General features: G+C 43.5%; 1 protein-coding gene across 2 annotated transcripts in view; it reads right to left on the bottom strand.

The window, feature by feature from the left end:
- RAB7A (RAB7A, member RAS oncogene family) overlaps window positions 1-27,052 on the bottom strand; it is a 111,134-nt gene that overhangs the window by 44,245 nt on the left and 39,837 nt on the right. The window contains exon 1 of one of the 2 annotated variants that reach the window (XM_004442445.3): window positions 16,621-16,813. The exons of the other annotated variant lie outside the window; for it this stretch is intronic. The gene's annotated coding sequence lies outside the window, so the exon portion shown is untranslated. Of the gene's footprint in view, window positions 1-16,620; window positions 16,814-27,052 lie in introns of those variants that run through there. 2 annotated transcript variants of the gene reach the window in all.

Here is a 27,052-nt window from a genome sequence, read left to right as displayed (position 1 = left end):
ATCAAATCTTTTCTCATACTACATCATTCCCTTCTGTAGGTGGCTCTTCATGTGTTACACAGCCAAACAAAAAAATTCCTCTAGGACAGGAACTATCTTACTCCTTTGGCATTTCCCTAGCATAGCACCCAGCACAAGGCATCCTTTGGGTGCTTGCATGTCTGACTGACTACCTTTCTACTTCCCCTGTATCACCAGGGGTAGAACGTGGTGTTCTCTCTCAAGCAGTGGGAAGTAGAAAAACCAACTCACTTCTCAGATTCTTACATGCACTGTTTGATTTTGGCCTGTGAACAACCACAGGTGAAGTCATTCACTAACTGTGTACACCATCTGCCCAGAGAAGGGGTACACTATAGGGCTGGCCAACACAAGTTCCTCCTCACCGCTCCCATCCTCCCCACACACAAGGCGAATCTTTCTAATACTGCCTCACCTCTCCATTTGGCTAAGAGGAGCCTGGCCACAAGGTTCCCCTCTTCCCAGAGACAGCACTCCCTCCCTACCCCCAGCAGATCGTGGGTGCTCCACAATTCCAGGTGACTTTATGGGCTCATAGAACTGCAAGCCACAGAAGACTGCCATTTGCCAGGGGCAGCTGAACAGTCACACGCAGACAAGATTTCATATAACAACACGCAGAAATGATTAGCAACACCTTTAGAAGATAACAAGCAAGAAAAAAAAAAGAAGAATTGGCTGCAGTATACTTTTTTCCTGTCTAAAAGGCAACTGTTGTTCCCAATTCAGACTGCTGACATTCCTTCAAAAGCCCTGAAAATAAAGACTGGCCCAATGGTCTACTCTTTATCTATGAAAATTAATTACCCCCTCTTTATCTGTTACAATTAATTAATAAAAAGAAAAAAACATTTTTAATGCACGCCAAGCCTGGGACATTCCTATGAAATCTGCTATTAACAACCCTCCACGAGGAGTGACAAAGAAATCTAATTCAGACAACAAATCTAAGTTAGACAGGAACAGTTAACAGCAAAAATCCATCTAGAGTACAGATTATGAAGTAACTGTGAATGTTCAAATACTGCAATAAAGACCCAAGGCAAAACATGAAATGCTTGAAAGCTTCACAAACATAATTTAAAACCTAATACTTGCTTTTCAAAGTAATTTTTTAATCCACTACATAAGGCAGTCAGGACACAAGGATTAAAAGTACGTACCGTTCGTACCATTGCCCCACCAAACCCAAGGCTCCTTGGGGGTCAGGAACCGGGTTTTCTACTGCTGGTACAGTTATTGTGTTGCTCAAGGCTTGGGACATGGTAGGTGCTCAATACAACCTACTAACTGAATAAGCACTTACCCAGTATTTGTCCCAGATACACTGCGGGGGGGGTGGGGGGAGGGAGGTAGACTGCGCTTCTTCCTCTGCCAGAGTACCTTAGGAAAGGCTTTCTCTAAATTTCTTGATGAATGAGTCAGCCAGACAAACTGACTAAGGGACCAGGACAAGGGGTAGAAAGAGGATCAATTTAACGAGAAGCAAACATGTATTTGATCCTAACTTTAACAGAGTTCTATGAAAGGTGGAAAAGTGCCCAGCTTATCAAAATGCATTACGAAGCAGAAGCAAATAAGAAGACAGTGGTACTGTCCCAGAGACAAAGAATGGAACAGAAGAGTTAAAAAAAGACACATGTAGGTGGGAAATTAGTGTGTGATAAAAAAAAACTTCTAGTCAGTGAGGAAAGGATGACAATACAATGAAATACTGGGACAACTATGCATCTGGAAAAAGATTCTAACATCACATCATACAGAAGAATTCCAAATGTGCTAAGTACTAGAAAAAAACATTGTCTTCACTGACCTAGGGATGGGGAAGACCTAAGTATAATATGAAACCCAGAAAACAAAACAAATTGACAGATGTGACTACAGAAAATTTTCTACACTACAAAAACACACCATCAATCAAACCAAGTCAAGAGAAATAAGCCAGGAATATTGACAACATGAACAAGGGTCAATATTCTTGCTACATAAAAGGTTTAGGTAAAAAAATCCTCACTTGGGTTTTAGAGAACAAGAGCCAATTCACAAAAGAAAAAAAAATGGCTAACTTTTTTTTTTTTAAAGCTTAATCTATTTATCAAAGAAATGGAAATGTTAAACAATGAAGCATCATTTAAATTTTTCCCACTAGTTAAACTGGCAACCTTTAAGAAAACTGACAACTATATAAACAGAATCCTCAAACTACAAATGTTAAATACATAGCCTTCCTGGAGGCAGGAGGGCAATGAATACCAAATTTTAAGTACTAAATCTTAAGGAAATGGTCAGATAAGTGGACAAAGATGAACATTAAATAATTTTCTTAAAAAGAAAAGTTGGCAGGGCTGGCCTGGTGGCGTTAGGTTAAGTGCACGCGTTCCGCTTCGGCAGCCCGGGGTTTGCAGGTTAGGATTCCAGGCGTGCACCGACACACCACTTGTCAAGCCACGCTGTGGCGGTGTCCCATATAAAGTGGAGGAAGATGGGCATGGATGTTAGCCCAGGGCCAATCTTCCTCAGCAAAAAAGAGGAGGATTGGCATCGGATGTTAGCTCTGGGCTGATCTTCCTCACACACACACACACACACAAAAAAGAGACAGGAAAAAAATAAAAGTTGGAAGTAACTAAAACGTTCATTTAGAGGATGATTAAACTATGGTAAATGCAATTTAAACAGCCATTAAAAACAGTAGGTACTGACAAGAAAAGGTATCTAGTACATATAGTGAAATTTTTAAAAAGCAAGTTACAGAAGAGTATGTACTGTATGATCTCATTTAAATATAAAAATATAGGTTTGAAAGTATAGTCACCAAATTATCTGGAAGGATGATAGAGAACTATTCACTTTAAAACTTCTATACTGCTTCTGTAATTTGGAAACCAGTCCACTTTAGGAAAAATCTAGCCACCTAGCAGTGACATCACCCTTGCCCCTCATAAAGAAGTGAATGAACAGGGCTCTGTGTAGGTGATAGCTTTTGAAATGGCTGAAAGGGTCCTTTAAGTTTCTGATGGTGTCATCTTGCCAGTTAGGATATTGCAAAAGCCACTGCAATATGACCAAGAGCCAAAAAGAAGTCAAAACATGAAAGGATCTTGAGGATACCTAATTCACTACTCCCATTTTTCAGAAGTGGAAACCGAAGCTTAGAAACTCACTTGAGAGCCATACTGTGGCCCTGCTTAAGGAAGCCTCTACAATCCTAGCTTCTGATCCACTGATTTCAAACAATGTGAGGAATTCAGAGGTATTTCTTTTTTCCAGCCTGAGAATACAACAGATGTTGTGTATATGTATCTATCAAAAGCCATTTGGGGAATATATTTTTAGTTCTTTCTTTCAAATGGTTAACTTCTGGGAGAAAACAGATAAATCAGTCTAGGATCTACTTTGAAGACCCTCTCCTAGAGTAGGTAAGACAAGTCACAGGGATTCTGTGAAAGGTGAGAATAGTACAGGCTGAGGTGGCCAGGAAAAGCTTTAAAGATGGAGCTGGTGCTACCTGAGTCAAGGCAGGATGTCAACAGCAGAACACAGAAACGAAGAGAAACGGCAGGAACCAAGTTGAAGGAAGCAGAGAACAAGGTGTGGTAGAGCAATACGGGGTCTGCATCAAAAGAAGGACAAAGCCAGGAAGACAAGTTGGAGACAGTCTGCAGAGGGCCACAACCAAGGGCAATAAAAAAAACATAGGGTTCTGTGGCCAGGGAAGCAACAGGACCCAAGGAGAACTTTAAGACTACAATATCTGATGGCGCTTTACAACAAGGATCTGTGTGTGGTGGGGGTGAGGTATCAGTAAAAAGACATCTAGTAAGTCTACAGGATTCCAACACTGAAAATGCAGAAGGCAAGGGAGGGCTCAGACTCAATCATTTCTTTCATACTTACTTCATGCAAAGGTTATTTCAAGGCACAAGAATGGAGATTATCACACTTATCATTTAAAAGAAATAGATGTCTTAGGATGGGAAGGTGATTTGTGAGTGAAGATGATGGGCAACTTGGTATCCCTTTTAGCATTTAAATTACCAGCTGCCTGGAATAAGAATCTACAAATGAGGCATTCTGTCCCCCAACAGCTATCACCTATTAAAGCAAGCCAGTGTAAAACTGCTACCATTTCCCAAATATGTCCAACTCTGTGCTTTGTAAGTCCACAATAGAATCACACTTCTCGGCCTCTTGTGCAGTGTGACTCATTCTGGCCAGTGCGCTGTAAGCAGAAGTGATGTGTCATTTCTGGGCTGGGATATTTAACTGCAGGAGCAAGACCCTCCAAGAGCTCTTTTTCACTTTGCCAAGAAAGCCAGCAATATTCCCTATCCTATCATGTCTGCTCCTGCAGTTGGACTAAGAATGATGCAGAGCCCCTGGAAAACCCATGCTGAACATGCTGCATGAGCAGAAAATAACCCTATGTTGTCTTCAGCCATTCTGAGTTATTTGTTATGACAGAATAACCTAGCCTATTCAGTCTGATACTGCTTGAAAATTCACTACCTGGAAATTTACATTTCAAAACAAACAGAAGAGTCTAAGCATCCTTCTTTAAAAAAAACACTTAAATAAAACTGAACAATAAAATTTACAAAGGCTTTCTTCCATAGAAAACGCTGTTCTCACCAGTGTTAGGATTAAAGAAACATCGCCAACTTGGACTACCGAGTGCTAGTGCTGGCCCACTATTCAGGGGCTCCACGATACCAACCATGTCCCTTTCAGGCTGTTTCCTCATCTGAAAAAGATGGTGACAAGTCAAATGCTGCTTAGTTTGAACTTTAAAGTGAAGCTTAAACAAGGTAACAGTTGAGCTCTATAAAATGTAAGAGATTGTTTATATATATACTTTGTTCCAGGTATCACATTCATGTGGGGAGGGAAAAAACTAAGGCAACTTTCACAAAGAAGCAAGTTCTTTGGTAAGCAATTCTTGCTTGTTAAGAGGACTTTGCAGCCCAGATCAACAGATTCTTGAATATGATATGATGTTCCCACTGTTTTCACACTTGTTACTTGTTAAATGCAGGTGCCAAACCAAGAGCTAAGAGTCTTTAATAAGAGACCAGGATGATGGTGCCGTTATTTTTTTTTTTTTTTTTTTTTTGTGGTAAGACAGACTGGAAAGCAAATAGCTAGTGAAACAGATGGTTACACAGAACTATTTTCAATAGCTCAAAGCTTCTGCTATCAACCCTAGATTATCTCAGGCATTTACCCAGTAAAACAGATTGCCCATAAATCGCTAAGAGGAGCCCACAATGGGCTGGCTGGCTAAACAGGAAAACCAAACTAACTGTTCTCTTTCTCCACCCCATCCCACCAAACCAGCTCCTACATTTTTGTTTTGGTGAGGAAGATCAGCCCTGAGCTAACATCCATGCCTATCCTCCTCTTTTTGCTGAGGAAGACTGGCCCTGGGCTAACATCTGTGCCCATCTTCCTCCACTTTATGTGGGACACCTCCACAGTATGGCCTGACAAGCAGTGCATCGGTGAGCGCCCGAGATCCGAAGCCAGGCCGTCAGCAGCGGAGTACACACACTTAACCGCTACGCCACGGGGTTGGCCCCTCAGCTCCTACTTTTAACCTATGCTAAAGGAACTTCTGAGGAAGCACCTCTTTGAAGGTTCAAGCACAACATTTGTATTTCAGTCCTAGCCTCACTAATCTTTTACTGTCTATTTCTTTAGGTACATTATAACAGCAAAGTCATTCCTCATCCATAATTGGGGTACCACCTGCCTTGTTCAATAGCGTTGTGACATTCAAGTGAGAGGATTATGCCCTATCCTAGCATTTATCCACTGATGTATCACTTTGTTAAACATAAACCCTTCAACATGGCATTGGAGTGCCTCCCCATCCCCCAGTCTGGCCAGTTATTCCCAAATAGGATACCGCAGTCCCTCCATCTGCCTTACCATTTCCTTACCTTCATTCACTTGCTTATGCCATTCCCTCCAACTATAATGGCTTTCCCAAGTTTCCTCTCCATATCAATTTATTCAACAATCTACTCAGCACCCATCTAACCCAGCCATCGAACACCTCCAGCATTTTCTTTAAGCTATTTTTATAACTCTCGTCTGCCTTGTTTTTACCATTACAGTCATGCACCATACAACAATGTTTTGGTCAACAACAGAACGCATACACAACGGTGGTCCCATGAGATTAGTACCACGCGGCCTACGTATGTAGTAGGCTATACCTTCTAGGTTTCTGTAAGTACACTCCATCATGGTCACACAACAACAAAATCACCTAACGACGCATTTCTCAGGACGCAGGCCTGTCATTAAGCCACACACGACCATATTCCTAAACCTCCAGTGCTCTTTATTCTATACTCCCCACAGCTACCAGCTGCTTCCTTATAGTACACAAGAAAAATCTGTCAAATGAACACAGAACCCATAGTGTATCATTCAGGAAAGCTATACGTATTAATCACTGGCCCAGAAACATAACTTACATGCTACAAATAGTAACGTCCTGTGCAAAGTTAGAACTGAAAACTTTTTTTAAGTTTACTGAGTAAGGGGCTGGGCTGGGCTGGGCTGGCCTGGCGGCATAGTGATTAACTTCAGCGTGCTCTACTTTGGCAGCCCAGGTTCACAGGTTCAGATCCCGGGTGCAGACCTACACCACTCATCAAGCCATGCTGTGGCGGCATCCTGCACACAAAAGAGAGGAAGAAGGGCATGGATGTTAGGTCAGGGCCACTGTTCCTCAAGCAAAAAGAGGAAGAGTGGCGGACAATCTAGAAGAAATGGATAGATTCTTAGACTCATACAATCTCCCAAAACTGAACCAAGAAGAAAGGGAGAATCTGAATAGACCAATCACAAGTAAAGAGACTGAAATAGTAATCAAAAACCTTCCAAAAAATAAAAGTCCAGGACCAGATGGCTTCTCCGGTGAATTTTACCAAACATTCAAAGAAGATTTAATACCCATCCTTCTCAAACTATTCCAAAGATTAGAGGAAGATGGAACACTTCCTAAATCATTCTATGAGGCCAACATCACCCTGATAACAAAGCCAGACAAAGACAATACAAAGAAGGAAAATTACAGGCCAATATCGCTGATGAACACAGATGCAAAAATCCTCAACAAAATATTGGCAAACCGAATACAGCAATACATTAAAAAGATCGTACACCATGATCAAGTGGGATTTATACCAGGGATGCAGGGATGGTTCAACATCCGCAAATCAATCAACGTGATACACCACATCAACAAAATAAAAAATAAAAACCACATGGTCATCTCAATAGACGCAGAGAAGGCATTTGACAAGATAAAACATCCATTTATGATTAAAACTCTCAACAAAATGGGAATAGAAGAAAAGTATCTCAACGTAATAAAGGCTATTTATGAAAAACCCACAGCCAACATCATACTCAACGGGGAAAAACTGAAAGCCATTCCTCTGAGAACAGGAACCAGGCAGGGCTGCCCACTCTCACCACTCCTATTCAACATAGTACTGGAGGTTTTGGTCAGAGCAATTAGGCAAGAAAAAAGAATAAAAGGAATCCAAATAGGCAACGAAGAAGTGAAACTCTCACTATTTGCAGATGACATGATTTTATATATAGAAAACTCTAAAGAATCCGTTGGAAAACTATTAGAAATAATCAACAACTACAGCAAAGTTGCAGGGTACAAAATCAATCTACAAAAATCAGGTGCATTTCTGTATGCTAACAACGAACTAACAGAAAGAGAGCTCAAAAAGATAATACCATTTACAACTGCATCAAAAAGAATGAAATATCTAGGAATAAATCTTACCAAGGAGGTGAAAGACCTATACAATGAAAACTACAAGGCATTATTGAAAGAAGTCGATGATGACATAAAGAAATGGAAAGAGATCCCATGCACATGGATTGGAAGAATAAACATAGTTAAAATGTCTATATTACCTAAAGCAACCCTACAGATTCAATGCAATCCCAATCAGAATCCCAATGACATTCTTCACGGAAATAGAAAAAAGAATACTAAAATTCATGTGGGGCAACAAAAGACCCTGAATAGCTAAAGCAATCCTAAGAAAAAAGAACAAAGCAGGAGGCATCACAATCCCTGACTTCAAAACATACTACAAAGCAATAGTAATCAAAACAAGCATGGTACTGGTACAAAAACAGACACACAGATCAATGGAACAGAATTGAAAGCCCAGAAATAAAACCACACATATACGGACAGCTAATTTTCGACAAAGGAGCTAAGAACATACAATGGAGAAAGGAAAGTCTCTCCAATAAATGGTGTTGGGAAAACTGGACAGCCACATGCAAAAGAATGAAAGTGGACCATCTGCTATCGCCATTCACAAAAATTAACTCAAAATGGATCAAAGACCTGAAGGTGAGACCTGAAACTATAAAACTCATAGAAGAAAATATAGGCAACACACTATTTGACATTGGTCATAAAGGAATCTTTTCAGATGACATGCCTACCCAGACTAGGGAAACTAAAGAAAAAATAAGCAAGTGGGACTTTATCAGATTAAAGAGCTTCTACAAGACAAATGAAACCAGAATCAAGATGAGGAGACAACCCACCAGCTCGGAGAGAATATTTTCAAAACATACATCTGACAAGGGGTTGGTCTCCATAATATATAAAGAACTCACACAACTGAACAACAAAAAAACAAACCCGATCAAAAAATGGGCAGAGGAAATGAACAGACACTTCTCCAAAGAAGATATACAGATGGCCAATAGGCACATGAAAAGATGTTCAACATCACTAATCATCAGGGAAATGCAAATCAAAACAACACTAAGATATCACCTCACGCCCATTAGAAGGACTATAATCACCAAGACAAAAAACAACAAATGTTGGAGAGGATGTGGAGAAACAGGAACCCTCATACACAGCTGGTGGGAATGCAAACTGGTGCAACCTCTATGGAAAACGGTATGGAGAGTCCTCAAAGAATTAAAAATAGAAATAACCTATGATCCAGCTACCCCACTACTGGGAATCTATCTAACGAACCTGAAATCAACAATCCAAAGAGGCTTATGCACCCCTATGTTCACTGCAGCATTATTCACTATAGCCAAGAAGTGGAAGCAACCTAAGTGTCCTTCAACTGATGATTGGATCAAGAAAATGTGGTATATATATACACAATGGAATACTACTCAGCCACAAAAAAAGACAAAATCGTCCCATTTGCAACAACATGGATGGGCCTGGAGGGTATTATGTTAAGTGAAGTAAGCCAGAAAGAGAAAGACAAACACTGTATGATCTCACTCATATGTGGAATATAAACCAACACATAGACAGAGAAAACTGTATTGTGGTTACCAGGGGCAATGGGGGTGGGGGATGGGCACAAAGGGTGAAGGGAGACATATATATGGTGATGGACAAACAAAAATGTACAACCCCAAATTTCACACTGTTAAAAACTATTAAAACATCAATAAAAATAAAATAAAAAAAAGAGGAAGACTGCCAACAGGTGTTAGCTCAGGGCCAATGTTCTTCACCAAAAAAAAAAAAAGGAGGAAAGAAAAAAAACAGTTGACTGAGTAATATTTCAAAATCCATCCTAGAATAATGATTCATCCTTGCCCTCAAGGAGCTTAGAGTGGGGGAGTGGCAAAGTCACATAACATTATTCCAATCAAACTAAGGCCTACAGTGGATGCACAAAGCACAAGATCACTCTGCCAGAAAGCTGTTAGTCAAACACCAACTAATATCTAAATGGTCAGTCAGAACATGCAAAACAGACCTAGTTCTAGCATATGTATGAGGGAGTCCAATATTTTAAGGACTCAAATGGCAGACCAAAGAGTCTGAATGAAAGCACTGTCTACTATGGCTCGATTTATACTCCACAGATGACACTTTTGGGCCAATTCCACCACCGGGAATGGGTCCAAATTATAAATGCAAAAACTAATCCTCAAAGGCAACTATGGAGTGATCACTGCTCACCAGACTGCAGCCATTATGGATTTTCTAACCCCAACGGATTTTAGTAGTCCCAAACTATGATACATTTTGCTCCAGAAAACAACCTCCTCACCCCCTCAAGGATTGCCCATGAAGTACTGAATGGGGCCATAAAGAAACAGGCTCCCACCAGAGGGGCAAAAATGAAAAAGATAGAAAACAACAAGTGTTAGCAAAAAACGTGGAATATTTGGAACTCTCATATACTGCTGGTGGGAGTATAAACTGGTACAACAACTTCGGAAAGTTGGCAGTATCTACCAAAGTGTAACAGATACTGTTGCCGGCTGAATTGTGTCCCCCTCAAATTCATATGTTGAAGTCCTAACCCCCAGTACCTCAGAATGTGACTGTATTTGGAGATGGGGCCTTTAAGGAGATGACTAAGGTTAAATGAGGTTTTGAGGGTGGACCCTAATCAATATTTTCTTTTAGGAAGAGGAAATTAGGACACAGACCTGTACAGAAGAAAGACCATGTGAGGACACAGGGAAAAGATAGCCCCCTACAAGCCAAGGAGAGGCCTCTAAAGGAACCAACCCTGCTGACAACTTAATCTCAGACTTCTAGCCTCCAGCATTATGAGAAAATAAATTTCTGTTGTTTAAGCCACCCAGTCTGTGGTATTTGTTAAAGCAGCCCTGGCAAAAGAATGCAGATACATACCCTAAAAGTCAGCTTTCCCAGTCTTCGGTATTAACCTAATGGAAATGTGTACATATATTCATCAAAAGACAGACACAAGAATATTCATGCAGCATTATCTGTAACAGCCATAAACTACAAGCTGCCCAAACGCCCATCAATAAGTTAATAAATACAGTATATCACATAATGGAATACTACTGAGCAATGAAAATAGAGTTACAACTGCACTCAACACAAAATCTCACCAGCTACATTGAGTCAAAGAAACCAGATACAGAAAAGTACACAGTGTATGATTCCATTTATACAAAGTCTAAATCAGGTAAAATTAAACTACAGTGTTAAAAATCAGCAGATTCATTACCCTGGGAGGAAGGAGTGATAATGACTTGAAGGAGGAACAAGGCGGCTTCTGAGTTTGCAAAAATTCTCCAAGTTGTTCCCTCATCCGTGCACTTTTCTGTATGTGTGTTCTACTTTAAATTCAAAGTTTACTAAAATAGAGAAATGACAAATCACTTAAAAATAAAGGTAACACTTTACTTATCTGGTGTCACACGGGAAATAAACCTTATTCTGGAACTGGATGCATCAGGTTCTTCATCTACTGCCATTAAACATTTGAAAAATACAGCTAGTCTCATGATCGCCAGGAGATGATCTCTAGCTTCCCATCATTGAGTGTTTATTAGGAGAGGTCCCGCAGGTCAAAGGATCCAAGAGTGTCCAGTCCCCTCCACAGTTAAATTCTTACACCATACTCTTTTTATTCCATTTCATTAAAGGAAGCTATAAAAATATATACTCACAGGAAGAAAACACTAGTTAACACTTTGGTCTTCCTCTGGGCAGTGAATTGAATTTTTTTTTTCCCCCTGAGGAAGATTAGCCCTGAGCTAACATCTGTGCCAATCTTCCTCTATTTTGTATGTGGGTCACCACCTCAGCATGGCCGCCGCCAAGTGGTGTAGGTCCACGCCCAGGAATTGAACCCAGGCTGCCGAAGTGGAGCGCACCAAACTTAACCGCTGGGCCATGGGGCCGGCCCCATGAATTGAATTTTTCTTTTTACTTATGTATTTTCCTAGCTTTCTTTCTTTTTTTTAAAGATCTGATTCATTTAATAATCAACAAAAGGGAAATGTCATTTTAAATAAAAGGCAGTAGAACAAATATTTTAGAAGGCGTCAAATGCTGAGGCTTTTACAACAATCATGTATAATCAAAAAGGCAGGATGGTGCATCAGAAAGGGCAGTGAGTTGTGTTTCAGCAGAGCTAGATCCAGCATTCTAGTAGCTGGGCCACCTCAGCACCCAGCCTTAGCTGTCTCAGGCAGAAATACAGAAATGGCTACTCTCTAAGCCTACAGAGTTGTGAGCACCAAATGAAACCCTACGTAAACTGTGAGCACTACACAAATATTAAAAAGCATTTAAAGACAAATATTGTGTAGGAAGGTTTCTACAAAACATTAATACTCTTTAACAACCATCAACTGAATGGCACAGATCAGAGGATTTAAGAGTGGCTCTTAACCTGTGGGCTGCCCAGATGACCCAGAGTTATTTCAGGGGCCCCCGGATCTGTTAAGTGCATGGAGAACTGTTGGTAAATTGACTACTATATGTAAGAGGCACTAATTTTCATAAAGTCTATGCTGTTATGACTAGGTTTTTTAAACGTTAATTCATAGTAGCTTTGACGTATACTCTCAAATAACAAACTAAAAACTTTATCAAATAGAAATAAATTTTTTAAATTAAATTGCATATGAAGACTGGAAACCAACGACCTAACTATTTACTTCACGATGTAATTTTTAAAGGATTCCCAAACTGAGCTGGATAACTCCAGGAAAGCCAGTAGTAAGAAGCAAACAAGCCATCTTTACTTCAAAGGGTGGGAGAGCACAGAGAAGCTCCTTCACAGTATCTGGCAGCAGTCAAACAGCAAGCCCACTGGAGAGACAAGCAAGGTTACAGAATTCCTAATACTGCCCAGGTCCCCAGGCCTCAATATGCTTCCTCACTTGCTTTGTCCAACAGCAAACAGTCCTAGACGACCAGGAAACCGACAACAGAAATCAGTCAGACTGATCTCCACGGCAGTGATGACGTCACCAAAACAGAGAGCCCCAGGCGAGGCTGGAGGTTCCCTGCATGAAGTACGGCATCTTTGGACAAATGAACAAGGCAGTTACTCTGTATGTCACCACTGGAACCAACTCCCAAGCTTTCTTTCTCCCCCACAGGGACATTTTGCAAGTAGCTATTCTTAAATTTGTTTTGAAATCACAGGCCCGAGTACTAAAATTGAAACTAGTCCGAAACATTGCTAAAAAGCCTGTTCTGATTTCACCCACCACACCACTTTTAGCTTTGATTCACAAATCATACTGACCACAATCACCATTAAGAAGTATGAAAACATAAATGCAAACTATTTTTGCGTTTAATGCCACATGTGGGAAGGAAAAAGCAGAAAATAGAGGGAAGATGTGAGGACAAATAACTGAAGAGATCAACACATAACAAAATATTTCTGCAGCAAACTGTAGACAGAGAAGCATAGAGATCTATTAGATGGCATTCACAGATATGTGTTGGATAACACATAGGAATGGATACCTGAGACTACAAGGGGAATCTTACATTGGGGATAAGAGTCAGCAGAAAGCCAGTAGCTGCAAAATGGGGGGCGGAGGGAGGCAGTTAATTTTTAGAGCTTCAGTCTCCTTCAGAGGATGACATCAGCACCAAGTGGAACCACTGTTTAGCCTTACTCAGGAGGATGACTCCTCCTTACTTCCCCAGAAAACCTTGCCTATAGCTCCCAGTCCAATATTTGGTCAAATCCTTCTTAGCCATGTTTGTTGAATTATAGAGATGGAGAGTTAGACAATTTATCATAGGAATAATGGTAAATATTTATGTCAAATCTCAGAGAGCAACACTGCATGAGACAGATGTCACAAGTATGTGGTCTGGGTTTGCTACACCTTTGCATATATAATGCTAAATATACAGGCAAAAATGTTATTAATACAGATCTCTTTGGAGATTTATTAAAAGCTAATCAAATAATCAAAACTTTTTTGTTTCACTTGGCGGTAGGGTCAGAAATCAGATTCAAAGGCACACTTTACTACAAAGCAATGCTCTTTGATTATGGAGTTTGGAGGTGTTAAAAATAAGACAACAGGCCCCAAAATGGAGTCACTTATGCTAAGCCCCATGTCATCAAACTGATACTTAATTACAGTTTCACCTCTCCCAAATGGAATCTTAAACCAGTCAGTCAGGAACCACCTGGCCAGCACTAATGAGGTCACCTGCCTGAGAGATCCCTGCCGTCCCCCAGAGGACAGTCACTTTGCTACAACCAATCCATGTTTTACTAGTACAACTTCCTTGTACCACTCACTTCTGCCTATAAAAGCCTTTCATTTTGTACAGCTCCTCAGAGCTCCTTTCTCTCTGCTAGACGTGATGCTGTCCAATTCATGAATCATTCAATAAAGTCAGTAAGATCTTTAAAACTTAGCTGAATTTTGTTTTTTTAGCAAGGGCTTGGGTACAGTTGGCACACACACAAAAAAGTTGCCCCAAGTGGTTTGCTAACAATTATCTGGAGGGATATACTAATAAACCTATTTTTAGAGTGCCTTCTCCTACCTTGCACCCATTTGTTTACTCATGCACTTGTACCACAAACGCAAAACTCACATTCCCTTCTAAATAAGGGGAGCCAGAACAGTTGTGGGAGACGCAGTGGCATAGGGTTTTACCTAAGGTGATATTGGTACTGTGACTGGTAGGTGCTACATTAAACTTTCTTCATCAGCTGAAAAAAAAATCCAGCATGCCAAATGCGCATTGGCTCCAAGAGCGCTGCAACAGTTAACATGTGCAGTGTAACACGGCAGTGATATGAACTCCCTTCTGAGTGAACAAAAAAACGCCACTAGAGCAAAAGGAGAAACTAGTGTGGAAGGTTACTCTTCAAAACGCATGATCAATTAAAAACTGTAACCTTATCTTCTGTACTCTCTCCAAGAGCAAACCACACAAATGCTATTGTTAAAATGAACAAAACCTTCAGTTAGGCAGAGCACCAGACTATCTGGATTGCTATGGATTCACTTGCAGAAATAACTCTTCTTTCCAAATGCCTCAAGTTCTACCACCAAGCCACTCCACAAAAGAATTCCTGGCCGCGATCACTCACCGTTTTTAAATTCCTTAAGGACAGGAACCATGCCTACGTCCCTGAGTCAATATCCAACAATGCTTGATACACGGTAGATACTCAAAACATTTGAGGAACGAATGAAAAAGCGCTCATCATTACTCTCCCGTAAACTCAAAACATTAATTAAGGTTACCATACTTATTACTCACTTAAATATATCAGACTGGGTAGGAAAGTTTAAAAAAAAAGAAAAAAAAAATTACAATACAACAGAGTTGTGAGCACTAAGCTTTAACTTGGACAGTATCTTCAGAAGTACTCACAACTCACTTTCCTGTTCTTAGACTCAAATCTGAATAAACTCTTCCCAAATCGGAAGAAGGAAACACACTAATATGAGACTTTATTAATCCATGGACGAGAAGTCATGCGGCTAATCAGCTGCTTAAGTCACAAGGAAGAGACAAGAGCCTGTTCTTTTGGAATCCAAACACAAGACAGTATTTTCAACAAGACCGAAACAACTGGCTGGACACCCATGTACTCAAGTTCTAAGAAAGGTTCACGTGGCAGGACTGCCAGGCCTAATTCACTTGACAAAAGATTTAAGCAACAAAATTTTTCAAACCTCAATTAAGTATTTTGCTAGAGTTACAGAACTCCTAGTTTACTGGCAGTAGGTGTGTTAAAGGTCACAATCGCAAACGGAATACCTCATGGCTTGAAGGTAGAACTAATGTTACCAGACGAGGCTTCCGAACGACATCACTAAAAAAAAAAAAAGAGGCGGAGACACCAGGTGGTGAAAGATAAATCACAAGCTTCAGGGGCATCTGAAAGCAGTACAACCCAGATGCTGAGTACAGCGCTCTGGAGTCCGACTGCCTGGGCTTGAATCTCTGCTCCATAACTTACTAGCTGTGTGACCTTGGACAAAAGACCACCTCTCCGTTCTTTGATTTCCCCATCTATAAATGGGCATAATAATGGTACTTCAGAGAGGTGTTCTGAGAATTAAACAAAATAATCTGTGTAAAGGTCTTGCCACGCTGCCCAGCATACAACAAGCGCTCAATGTCTGCTATTTTCTGTTTTCCCACTTGTACGAACCATCACGTATCAAGCCTGAAGAGAACGCAGTTAAGAGGCCCCCTACGCGGTCGCAGTGCAAACACAGCTCTACCGGCAACCACCATCTTTCCCCCAAGAACTTGGGAAACTTCTCTTCCAGGATTTACCATGACACGTTCGGGACGGAAAGCCAGAGCGTCGCACAGGTGCACGTGACCCGCCTCACCGCCTCCCTCGGTGGCCGCCGGGGGGCCTCTCCATTATCAGGGCCGGCTGTCCCCCTCAAGAGAAAGGAACACCCGCTCCCGACGCCCGCGTGCTCGGCCCCGCCACCCCCGGCGAGCGCGTACCGCCGCGCGAGGTCCAGGGCCCAGCGGCCGCCCAAGTCAGGAACCCCTCCCGGGTCTCCCTGCCTCACGCCACCAATAAACAAGGCGTCCGCGGCCGCCGGCCCGGGTCGGCACCCCGGCCAGAGGTCACACTAGACAACCTCTGACCTCTCCCAGCCGGGCGCGGTCCAGGCCTGCTCCCGGGCCCCGAGCGACGCAGCCTTTCCCAGCGAGGCCTAGGCTAGGCCCGGCACCTGCCCGAGATGGGGACGGCGAGAGGCCCGGCGACCGAGGGCCGGGGAGGGGGATGGGGCCGGGCTGGGCCCGCTGCTCACCGCGGCCGCTCCGCTGGGGCTCCGGGCCGGGCGCGTCGCGAGGGCTCCCGCCGAGGAGATGCAAAAAAGGACAGGGGCAGAGAAGTCCAAGTTCCGGGCGCAGCGCTCTCCTCGCCGCTCTCCAAACCTCAAACGCCGCCGCCTCGGGCTTTACGGCCAAGACTCCAGCCCCGCTCCCACTTCCGCCACCGCCGCCGCCCCGAGCGGAAGTATCTGTCACGAGACGTTCGACGCCAAGGGTACGGGGGAGGAGCCCCGCCTCAGCCTTGCGTCACGTTCCGGCCGCCTCCGGCCAGGGCCCGGATCACGTGGTACAAACATGTCTGCCTCCAAGTGGTGGTCGCCATCTTTGAGGCTCGTACAGGGAGCAGGACGGCGCCATGTTGAATCCACAAGCCCATGCCTTAGCCATCCGTTTCCCCAGAATAACGAATGCCAGGGGAGAGAGGACTAGGGTAAACTGGTCCTTGCAGTAGTGTCCCTCTCCGGAAGGCACTGATCAGTCAACCAAGTAGTCCTACTGTGTGTCCCGAGCTCTTCAGGATCAGCAAAGCTTGCTCTAGGAACGGGCTTTTCCAGAGAGAAATCTCTAGTAGCGGGAGACAAGACAGTGGTTATTTGACAAACTTATAGCAGGGTGAGGAAGGGCACCTGTATTTACCGAGCACCTACTGCGCACCCCTACTACATCTTTGGATCTTCTCCATTTGTCCTTACTTTAACCACTTAAGGGAAGATTATTTTCACCATTTTGCAAACAGGGAACTGAGACCCAGCACAGATCACTTGACCTAGCTCACAAAGTAGTAGTGCAGGGATGTGAACCACGGTCTGTCTGATGCTAATGTGTGTGATCTTTCTAGCAAAGACTGCAAATTACTGCACCAATTGTGTAGCAGGGTGATAGAGACACCTTTTGAATTTGGGTTGGCCTTACTGACTTGTTTGACCAATAGAATGTAGCAGAAGTGATATCCTATGACTTCCACTGCTAGATCTTTAGACAAAACCAGAACACTTTGGCGGAAGAGATAGTCCAAGAAAACGTAAAAAGAGCTCAAGGCTCCCTTGAGCTTGCTACCAAAAAAGATGCAATAAAGTTGTACCCTGTAGAGCTCTTAGGAGGGTGGGCCAGGGTACCAAGCACTAGCCCCATCTGAACACATTAAGATCAACTCAGAACTTTATCTTCATCTTTAATAACGCGTTCTTCTCATAGTCTTTTCCTATCTTGGTTCACGCAAACTTCATTCTTTCAGTTGCTTGGTCTAAAAACTTTGGAATCATTCTTGACTCCTGTAGTGGGCTGAATAGTGACCCCCAAAAGATATGTCCACATGCTGGAACCTGTGGATGTGACCTGATTTGGGAAAAAAGCATTTGCAGATGTAATTAAGGATCTCGAAATGAGATCCTCCTGGATTATCCAGGAGGGCCCTAAATCCAATGACAAGTGTCCTCATAAGAGATACACAGAGTACAAACACACAGAGAAGAGAAGTCCATGTAAAGAAGAAGTGAGAGGTTGGAGTGAGTAGCCACAAGCCAAAGAAGGCTGACAAACACCAGAAGCTGAAGGAAAGAAAAGGGGGTGGGGGATGGCGGGGGCTGGGACATTTTGATTTTAGACTTTTGGATTTCAGACATATTTGAGAGAATACATTTCTGTTGCTTTAAGTCACCAGGCTTGTGGTGATTTGTTACAGCAGTCCCAGGAAACTAATTTAGCTCCCCTCTCTATTTCTTGTACCCCTCATCCATAGCCTTCAAAAGATATCCAGAATGTGACTTCTTCTTACTATCTCTGCCACTAGCACCTGGTCTGAACCTCCATCACTCCTCACCTGAGTTATTGCAACAACCTTGGTTTCCTGCTCCCACCTCATCCCCTATCAATTCTCAACAAAGCAGCCAGAGTAATTCTATAACAATGTCAAACCATGTCATTCTCCTGCTCAAACTCTTTCCATAGGTCAGAGTAAAAACTAAAGGCTTTATAAGCAAAAGGTCCTACCCCATCTGACCCCCAAATACCTCTCTGACCTCATCTCCTTCTAATGTCCCCTCTGATCAGTCTGCTCAAACTATACTAGTTTAAGAAAAGAGAAGGCACCCATCTAACTCTGATCTTTGCAGTTGTATTTCTTTCTGTCTTTCCTCAGATATCTGTGTGGCCACTCCCTCACTTTCCTCAGATCTTGACTGAAATGTCATCTTCTCAGTGACAATGGCCTTCCCTATTTAAAACTGAAATCCCCCTTCCTATCACCACTAGACACAAAACACCCACTTCCTATCTCCCTTCCTGCTTTTTTGTTTCTTTATACTGCTTCTTTGCTTATTGTCCATCTCCTCCACTGAAAAGCAGTTCCATAAGGGCAGGGATTTTTGTCTGTCTCATTCATTGCTATATCCCTGATTCCCAGAATAGTGCTGGGGCACAGTAGGTGCTCAAAGAGTACCATTTACAGAGTATTAGGGGAATGGAAATTGCAAATAGTCTCAAAGGCCAAGAATTATGGTAATTCTACCCCATTCTGCAGCCATTCAAAATGTTAGGTTTGAAGATAAAGTGGCAACTAGAGAACACAAGAAAAGGCAGAGCACAAAAATAAAAAGAGACCTGTGAGCCCCCAGTCTTCTAAGCAGACTGAGAAGGCTATTCAGATGCAATCACGGGATACTTCTTTTTTTTTGTGAGGAAGATCAGCCCTGAGCTAACATCCGATGCCAGTCCTCCTCTTTTTGCTAAGGAAGACTGGCCCTGAGCTAACATCCGTGCCCATCTTCCTCTACTTTATATGGGACGCCACCACAGCATGGCTTGACAAGCAGTGCGTTGGTGCACGCCCGGGATCTGAACCTGTGAACCCTGGGCCGCCGAAGCAGAGCACGTGCACTTAACCGCTTGCGCCACCGGGCCGGCCCCCATGGGATATTTCTTATGGAAAAGAAAGGACAACTTCAGAAGAAACCCATGAGCCAAGAAGGTGAAGTCAAAAGCTGCAGAGAATCATTCCCAGGGAACAGGATTGGACCCTAGTCAAAGAACTGGCAACATGTACCTAACTGGATTTCAGAATTGCTATGATCCAGTGGTAGCTATGTCACTCCTGTTTTCCCCCTTTTTGAACAGAAGTGTCTGCTCTGGTTATCTTATGCTTGTCAACTCTGTTTGTTGGGTCTGTGGAGAGCAGAAAATATGTCTAGAGCTCATAGATCTTTAGATCAAGAGAAACAGTACTCAGGGGCCAGCCTGGTAGCATAGTGGTTACGTTCACGTGCTCTGCTTCAGTGGCCCAGGGTTCGCAGGTTTGAATCCTGGGCACAGACTCATGCACTGCTCATCAAGCCATGCTGTGGCAGTGTCCCACATACAAAATAGAGGAAGATGGGCACGATGTTAGCTCACAGCCAATCTTCCTTAGCAAAAAAAAAAAAGAGGAAGATTGGCAGCAGATGTTAGCTCAGGGCCAAGCTTCCTCACCAAAAAAAAAAAACAAAGTATAAAAAAAAAAAGAGAGAAACGGTACTCAAGAAGCTGTTTTTGAGAAATCATAGCTGAAGAGCCTCATGGGTACCTGGACCTGATTTACATGACAAGATCCATTATGAGCCAATGATGTATTGGGATGAGACTTTTAGGGTCCTTGGGAGGAGGTGAGTATATTTTGCACATGGGAGAAATATAAATCATTTGTGTCCAGAAGGTGGACTATGGTACATTAAAGATGGCAGTAAATTCTTTTTTTTTTTTAATTAATTAATTTATTTATTTTTTTCCCCCAAAGCCCCAGTAGATAGTTGTATGTCATAGTTGCACATCCTTCTAGTTGCTGTATGTGGGACTCGGCCTCAGCATGGCCGGAGAAGCGGTGCATCGGTGCGCGCCCAGGATCCGAACCCGGGCCGCCAGCAGCGGAGCGCGCGCACTTAACCGCTAAGCCACGGGGCCGGCCCGGCAGTAAATTCTTTGCTCCTCCTTCCTATGAGATGTAGAATCTACTTCTCTTCCTTTTGAATTTGGGTTGGCCTTACTGACTTGTTTCACCATCAGCATGTAGCAGAAGTGATATCCTATGACTTCTACTGCTAGATCATAAGAAGCCTTACAGCTTTTGCCCAGAACTCTTGAACGGCTCAGGTAGTAGAAGCTCCTCAAAAACCAGCCTCCATGCTGTGAGAAGCCCAAACTATGTATAGGTGTTCTTATCAACAGCCCCAGCTGAGCTGCAGTAGGCAGCCAGTATCAACTGCCAGCCATGTAACTGAGCCATTTGGTATGTCCAGCCATGTTAAATTTCAAATGACTGCAGCCCCAACTAAAAGCTGACTGCAATCATACAAGAGGCCTCAAGTGAGTACTACCCAATTGAGCCCAGTCAACCCATAGAACCAAGAGATGCTAATAAGTTTTTGTTTTAAGCCACTACATTTTGGGTTCCTTTGTTACAGAGCAATAGATAACCAAAATGGGGCCTACAAAAAACAAAGCGTAAGAGAACAGTTATATAAAAGACCTTTAGTAGAACAGATGTGGGTGGGGGGTGGGAGGGAATGGCAGGGGTTGTGACTTATTGATCCATGCATACAACTCACATCAAATATGAAAGCTTGTCATATCAATGGGACATGGAGGGGATCTGGTGCTGTTTGGATGAGCTTGAGTGGTCAGAGGGAGAGACAGAAAATTGGAGCTTAGAAGGAGGGGCAGGTTGATGGAGGTTAGGAATGAGGAGTTCTGTTCTGGAAATACTGATTCAGAGGACCTCTGAGGGATATCCAAGTGGAGATGTTGAGGAGGCAGTTAGATATATTGTGTTGAGGCAGAGATGGGGTAGCTGGGTATTTGGGTTACTCAGAATAGCCTGGGCTGAAAATAGAGATTTGAGAGTAGTAATGGGTATGGATGTGAATAAGATAACCATGGAGAAAGTGTAGAAGTGTTTTATTCTTTCAATAAACTATTTACTGACAATCTATTAAGTGCTAGACCTTAGAGCTGAGGACACAAGAAGAATAATGCCTCTGCTCTCAAGGTCCTTACTACTTTGTGTGGTAAGCAATGTATAAGTAAACACACACACACACACACATACACAGATGAGAATTTCACTCAAATTTCCATCAAGGGGGAACTGGTTAAAGTATGGTACATCCAGTCAATGAAATACTATGCAACTATAAAAAAAAAAAGAATGAGGGGCCGGCCTGGTGGCATAGTGATTAAGTTCACATGCTCCGCTTTGGCGGCCCGGGGTTCGCAGGTTGGGATCCCGGGCACAGACCTATGCACCGCTTATCAAGCCATGCTGTGGCAGGCGTCCCACATATAAAGTAGAGGAAGATGGGCACAGATGTTAGCTCAGGGCCAATCTTCCTCACCAAAAAAAAAGAAGAAGAAGAAGAAGAAGAATGAGCGAATTCTCCATATATTGATATGGAAATATCTCCAAGACATATTATTAAGTGATAAAGCACGATACAGAAAAGTATATACCATACATTCCTTTTTTTGAAAAATAAAAAAGTGAGAGTGGAATAAGAACATACTTCAGCAAATAAAAAATATGGTTATCTAATATATCAGTTAAGATTTAATCAGAGAAGTTAGAATAAGAAATTAATGGTAGGGGTTAGACCTTACACAATTGTCAGAGTTGGCAGAAAGTCTATGCAGGCTGTTGTTTCTGCGTCCAGCATTGAGCCCAACATCAGCTACCACAGGTCAGCTAGACCAACAGTCAGGAATAAAAGCCAGATGTGGATAAGAACAGTGACACACTGGACCCCCTGAGGATAACTAGAACCCACGAGGACCAATTGGAACACACGTCTCTCTCTCACCACCTCCAACTTCAGTGCCATGTGTGGGTGACCTGCAGCACAGAACCTGGTGCCCTTCACCACAGAGCTGCCCAAATGCTCGGCCCAAGATTCAGAGAAGCTGAAGGGGGAGATCTGATGGCGGTTGGAGGGGATGTGGGTCTGGGTGCTACCCCAAGCCAACAGGATCAGCAAACCAGTGACCCCATACATGAGCTACCCCAATGCCTGGTGCCCAGCACGATTTTCAGAGTATAAACAATGTGACTGCTGTATGGGGTCTCAAAGGTCATGGTAAGGCCTTTGACATATATATCACGTGTGATGAGAAGCCCTGAAAGGTTCTAAGCAGAGAGTGTGCGTGCGTGTCCATGGTGAAATGCGTTTCCCTTCACAAGTCTCTTGCACTTCAGTGCCTTTCCTGGCTGCATCCTCTCTTATCCTGTTCCCACGGTGAACCCCATAACCCTGGGCCCCCGACACAGCCCCATGACACTGCTTGCTTGATATCTGCTTATTCACCTGTTTCTTGTCTAGACTAGGGGGCTCCTCAAGGACCAGCACCTGCTCTGATGTGCCTCAATGTCCCTAGCACCCCACTGGGTATTGACAAATCTCACCACATGACTGAACAAGTCAAAGCAGAGTAAAATGTTTAATTATTCTCTTTGACAGAGCTTTGTATGATTTATGAAGTTCTCCTGGGCTTGCTATTTAAACATGGCCAGTTTTGCCCAAGGGTTCCTCCCTTAGCAGTTTTTATTAATCCAGGAGTCACTGGCTGTCTGTCCCTCCATGCCCACTCTAGTCTTCCCTTCTTGGTACTTCTCCCGACCCCCAGCACCCAGCCTGAGCCCCTGTGCCTTTGAGCAACTCACTTTCAGGCCGCAATTTCCTCATTGTAAAGTGATGTTAATAACCCCAATTTTCTGAGCTGTTGTGGGAATCAGACATGAAAGTGATTTACAAAGTACTCCATCACATCTAGGGGAATGATTGAACGTACATGTCAGTTGTTAGGTGAGATAAACCTCAGGTGGTGACTTCAGGCACTTTTATGCTAGATATGGAAAAAGAAACAAAGGTTTGTTCATTCATTCATTCAAAAGGAATTAGTCTTCAGTTTCCAGGACAACCCAAGGGACACAGAGATTAACCAGCCACAGTCCCTGTGCTCCAGAAGGTCCCAGTTGTGTGTGTGTGTGTGTGGCCAGGGGAGCACCCACAAAAAGACAACCACACATCACGCTAGATCCTTTTCCTCTTCCCACAACTCTAGCCACAGGCTGCTTTCCAGAGCCTTCCTGCCCACAAAGCTGCACTGCAGCCCTCTGCCCACACCGTCCCTTTCAGGGGTGGCACGTGACCAGCTCCAGGGCAATTAGGGCCAATAACTCTCAGGAAGAAGTCTTTTGGGGGATATAAGGAGGCATATCTGTTGGAAGAGAGAAGACTTTTTCTCTACAGAGACAGAATAAGACATCTCTAGAATTGCTGAGGGACTTCTTGTCACCTTGAGGGCAGAGCCTGCCTGAGAGTGAAGCTAAAGTAAAAACAGAGGAAAACAGAGATGGTGAGGGACACGTCTTAGTGATACAACGTGGGGCACTTGCATCCAGCGATGCCTGAATCCACCTGCCTCCCCCCTATTCCCAGCCCTATCCACCTCCCCCTCCAGCCTTGACCACTTGCTGAAGAGAAAGTCACAGCCTCACCCAGGGGCTGGTCTCAGCAGGAGCTGCAACAGCTTCAGGGCCCAGGTCCTACCTGACTGGACTCACAAAGGCTTTGGCTCTCCTAGTGACTGCCCAGAAGAGTCACAGAATAGGGCCCAGAAATGTGGGGGAGTGAACATCCCCACAGGTAAACTGTGACCAAGGGGTCTCAGGATTTGGGGAGGAGCTGACAGGTAAAGTCTCTGCTTTTCCCTTTTCCCCATGGACTGTTCCACATGGCCGCCCTGGAGACATCTCATGGGACTAAAGTTGTCAGAATCAGAAAATAAAAATACTCGTACTAAAACAGTGTGTTCCTGTGGAATTCAGCTTTAACTGGGCCTTCTATATCAATGTGGCCGTCCTGCATAAGACCCAATAGGCAGCTGGGTTTGCAGTGACGCTGGGGCCACTGTGATCACACACTACCTTGTATCTGCTTTCCCTTCTCCCCTCTGGCCTGTCCTCCCTCCTCTTTTTCCTCAACCCTTGCTGCCCAGGTATTGAACTCCACAATCAAGTGGCAGCGTGTTAAGCTTCATCTCAGGCTCCGTTTTCTAGGGAGCCAAGTGAAGACAAGGCCGTTCAAGTTAGATTTTTGTCACTTGTATCCAAAAGAGACCTGATGAAAACTCAGCCTCGGTTTCCTCTTCTGTGGAATGAAAACGACAATTTCTACCCCACTGACAGCCTAGGATGGATGAGAAGGTCAAATAACCTTGTGAAAGGCAAGGTGGTAACACGAGAGCCAACAGGTCACTGCAGTCACTCCGGAAGACAGGAAGTGGAGTCTCAGAGCTGCCTCCTGCCACACTGAGTTACCGGGGCTGGGAGACGGGGCTGCTACCCGCTGGGTGCCTGTGGGTTCCTTCCATGTTCTTTCACACGGGCAATGTCTTTCCTGGCTCCACGTCATCAGATCACTGCACCTGACTGTTTTAGACTTTGCACCTCAGGTTAACAAGCACCATGGGGACCAGGGAGCCCTGCTTCCACCCAGTCATTCTTTCTACACATTGAAGCCTTCCTCTGGCTCCATCCTGACAATGCTGTGCAGGTAAATGCACGTAAATCCTGCATTTACCTAACCAATACATGCCCATCCCTGTATGTGCCTCTGATCCCCTTTGCCTAGGATGGTCCTACCACGGGCATCAAGGCCCTACATCATCTGGCCTTTGTCTGTCTTTCATTTATTTATTCATTCAACAAACTTACCTTGAGCACTTCCTGTGTGGCAGGCACTGTTCTGAGCACTGAAGAGAGAGCAGTGAACAAAACAGTCAAAAATCCCTGCCCTTATGGAACTTACATTCTAGTGGCAGACACAGAAAATAAACCATGTAAATAAGTGAAATATATATTATATTAGGTAGTGATAAGTGTGATGGAGAAAAACAAAGCAGGCAAGTGGTGGCGAATGATCCTTCTCCCATCTAGTCTCACTCTCTCCAGATCAATCCATTCCCACCACACTGGCCTTCTTCCTGTCCTCAAATACATCGAACTTGTTCCCACCATTATCCTTCTAGTTCCTCTGTCTTGGACAGGGCCCCCTCCACCATTCCAAAGATCTTTGCACAGCTGGATCCTTCTCACCATCTGAGTCTTAATTCAAATGACACTACAGGGAGGCCCACCTGGATCACCCTGTCTAATGCTATTTCCCAGTTATTTTTATCCTATAACCTTGTTACATTATAATATTTTCTTTATATCACCTCTTCTAGAAATGATCCTCTGTAATCATTTGTTTACTTGTTCATTGTGTCTCTCCCTAGAATTTCAGCCTCCTGAGACCAGGGACTTTGTCTATCTGGTTTGCTGCTGTAATTCCAATGCCTGGAACAGTGCCTGAGACATAATAGGTACTGAGTGAATATTTCTTGTATGATTGATAAATCCATTGTTCTCCTGTCCCCGTACTCCCCTCCTGTCACATGAAGAACTCCCACTTTTTCTTTAAGACTAGTCTAGCAAGAATATATGAGTAAACACACCATTACAATACTGTGTTAGGCAAGGTAACACTAGCTGCTATAACAAATAGGCCTCCAAATGCATTAGATCTCAAACAAAGTAGAAGCAGGTGGCTTTCCTGCATACGTTGACTTGGGTAATGGGCTCTTTCTACCCTGTGGCAGCACCATTTCCAGGGTCTTGTCATTGTCTAAATACAGCTGGTATCAGGGGAAGAACTTTGTAGAGACATGTCACTTCTGCTCACATTGCTTTGGCAAGAGCTAGTCATACTGCATACCTAGATGCAAGAGGAGATGGGAAATGGGGGACTGGGTTAGACAGCTGCCTTCTAGCAACAGCCATATGCTATAGAAGAGGGAAAATAAACTTTGGTGGACAGCTCTCTGCCTCTGCCACAAATACAGCATGATAAATGCTAGACAAAAGAAACAAAGGAGTTAGGGTGGCCCAGGAGAGGCACCCGATGTATCCTGGGAGACAGAGTAGTCAAGGAGGGCTTCCCAGAGGAGGCAGTGCTGAGGTAACTCATGAAAGATGAGTAAGAATCTGCTGAGCAAAGGAAGGGGAAGGTTACCACCAGCAGAGGGACAACTACGTGCAAAGATCTGGAGAAAAGAAAGAGCATGTCATACCTCATTCCAGAAACTTCTGATGGTTCAGTGTTCCTAGAGAACAGTTAGAAGGAAGGAGCAGAAGTAGTAAGGAAACCCAAGCAGAAAGACCAGGTCATGGTAGGTCGTGAATGCCTTTGATCCAGATGTTGACAGGGCCTTTGCCTGTTTTCCTGGTACAGTATTGACAACTGAGATCCAAAACTGGGGACAAAGAGCACTGAGAACCTCACATTTTAGAATGATTAAGCACATCTGCTAAGATTAGGACAAGATCAGGCCCCGCCTTGGGAGTGT

Source organism: Ceratotherium simum, chromosome 5 (genome assembly GCF_057802395.1).
Source record: "Ceratotherium simum simum isolate JZ-2026a chromosome 5, ASM5780239v1, whole genome shotgun sequence".
Classification (NCBI taxonomy): domain Eukaryota; kingdom Metazoa; phylum Chordata; class Mammalia; order Perissodactyla; family Rhinocerotidae; genus Ceratotherium; species Ceratotherium simum.
Note: the sequence above shows the minus strand (reverse complement) of the source record. Positions and strands in the feature narration are given on the sequence as shown.